The sequence below is a fragment of the Lathyrus oleraceus genome, chromosome 7 (assembly GCF_024323335.1).
Source record: "Lathyrus oleraceus cultivar Zhongwan6 chromosome 7, CAAS_Psat_ZW6_1.0, whole genome shotgun sequence".
Taxonomy (NCBI): Eukaryota; Viridiplantae; Streptophyta; class Magnoliopsida; order Fabales; family Fabaceae; genus Lathyrus; species Lathyrus oleraceus.
The window spans coordinates 129,988,211-129,990,637 of NC_066585.1; the positions used below are offsets into that span (position 1 = coordinate 129,988,211).

General features: G+C 36.5%; 1 non-coding gene across 1 annotated transcript; it reads left to right on the forward strand.

Annotated features, from left to right (window-relative positions):
• The first annotated feature begins 567 nt into the window (after positions 1-567).
• Positions 568-674, forward strand: LOC127109361 (small nucleolar RNA R71). Its single transcript, XR_007796669.1, has one exon. It is a non-coding gene; the product is annotated as a small nucleolar RNA R71 (small nucleolar RNA).
• The last annotated feature ends 1,753 nt before the right edge of the window (positions 675-2,427 follow it).

The window sequence follows — 2,427 nt, forward strand, 5'->3', positions numbered from 1 at the left end:
AAGGCTATCGTCTATGTAAGGTGTAACTGACCTAAATCCATTGTCTTCCATTATGGGCGTTGAAGGTAGTTTTATTGTTTCGATATGCTCCTCCTTATCCAATTCTCTTATGCATTCATAAATTATATCAATTTCACAACAAGAGTCATCTATGGCGGGTACTTTCCTTGGGCATAGTTGGCCTGGTTTGGGTTTGTTTCAGCTAGTAGACTGCACTTGGCAGTCACATGTCCTGGTGTTCCATAAATTTTGCATCAGGGTTGCACTGCAACTATGGTAGTTGTAGGGTTTATGACTAAGCTTTCGACTTTCTGGGTTAGGGCGTCAATTTTGGCGTTCATATGGTCGAAGACTCTAACCTCATATATACCTCATTTAGTCTATTTATTCTCTATTTGTACATGCTATGTACCCCATTGGTAATGCTTTTGAGCCATGTCCTCAATGAGTGTGCATGCCTCGGGGTAAGGTTTATTCATTAATGCACCACCGACGATAATGTTGATAGTCATCTTTGTGTTGTAGAGAAGTCCATTGTAGAAGGTGTGGATGATTATCCATTATTCTAATCCTTGATGTGGACAAGCTCTTAATAGCTCTTTGTACCTTTCCCATGCGTCGAAAAGGGACTCACCATCTTGTTGAGTGAATATGGTAATTTGGTTATGTAGGACGACAGTCTTACTAGGTGGAAAGTATCTAGCAAGGAATACTTTCTTCAGGTCATTCCAAGTAGTGATGGAATCAGCTGGAAGGGAATCTATCCATGATCATGCTCTATCTCTCAGTGATAAAGGGAATAAACATAGACGTATCTCCTCAGGAGCAGCGTTATTGCATTTTAATGTGTCGGCTAGTTAAATGAAGACTTTTAGGTGCTGGTTTGGGTTCTCTGTTGGGAGACCAACAAACTGGTTCTGTTGCACGATTTGCAACAAAATAGGCTTCAATTCAACGTTGTTAGCTGTAATAGTTGGGTTGACAATACTTTAATGAGGCTCTTCGTTAGAGGGTAGGGAAAACTCTTTGAGTTGCCTACGGTTTTGGTCTTCTTCCATTACTCTTTTGATTCGTTGGAGCAAAAGTCAAGCTCTTACGTACTTTTCTGGTTCAACTATTGGATCTTCTAAAGTTCCGTTGCTGCGAGTTCTTTGCATTGACCGACGAGGGTTTGCCTTAATCTAGACGGTATAACAACAGGTTACGAAATTTGACGGTATTGGTCCCCGACAACGGCGCCAAAATCTTGTTCTCGAGATTATGAGTCTATCGAAATAACTAACTGCAAGTATATAGTCTATCATGTAGTTTTAAAAGCTATCAATCCCACAAAGACCTAACTGTCAATCTATCGTTTCTAGTTGCTACATTATTTATCTAAGGCAAATGAATTAAGCGAAGGAGAGGTGGAAATAAATAACTTTAATAAATTCAGGCAAAAAATACCGAGATGTGGCTCTCATCAAACAAAATTACTCTTGATTGCTTCTAAATAGGATTCGTTGTACGGGGAAATATTTTCTAATTTGAAAATAATGTAATTGAACAAGAACTATCGCTTTCACGTATTCAGAACCAGATTTGACTATCTAATTTATACCATCCACTATCGCGTGTGACCGACTCTTAATGCATTAAAGTAGTTAATCCTATTTTAAGAAATCAGATTCTTTACTTAGCTAAAAAGTAATTTTTATTGGAAAATTTAACTAAAAAGGGTTCTAGGCTTTCGCTCTGGTAACCGGATCCTAAACCTATAAACGCGTCCATAAATAGTTTTAGAATCTCCTTTTAGAAATATTAGACTTTCCTAGTTAAGTAACAAAGTTCTTTTACGGTATTCATTAATAAAAAACAAACAAATCTTATTCTTTAATGTCAGACGACTTTCGATCTTACCCAATGTTTTCACGACTCTACTTTCGTAGTGACCAATTTAATTGAGTTTAGAAAGATTGCATTAAAAACCAAGACAACCCACAATCAAAATCCTAAAGAAACAACAGTTAGAGTATCGTCAAGTGATGGTCCTCACATCCTAGCATCAATAAATTAGTTGGACATGCTTATGACAAACATGAAAATATAAGTTTGAAGCTTAGAAGTAGACATTGCAGAAAAGTAGTTTAAAACAATATGGCGCGATAAATAAGGCTTGTAAATAAAAGAAGTAGTGTGAGGCAAGCTAAATAGAGTGCGAGTAAATAGATAAAGCGGTAATAAAATGCGAAATATGATAAAAACCTGCTCCAAACGGAGGCTTGAATCTGGTAAAGAATAAATTGCTGAAGACTTGTAAAGGAATATAAATGGAGAAAAAATTAAAATGCGGGAAAATAAAATGCTCCAAACTTCATACAAACTCAATACTCTTTGGTGTTATAACCCCTCAATGTGATAAGTTATTACTTTTGATCAATAATTCTA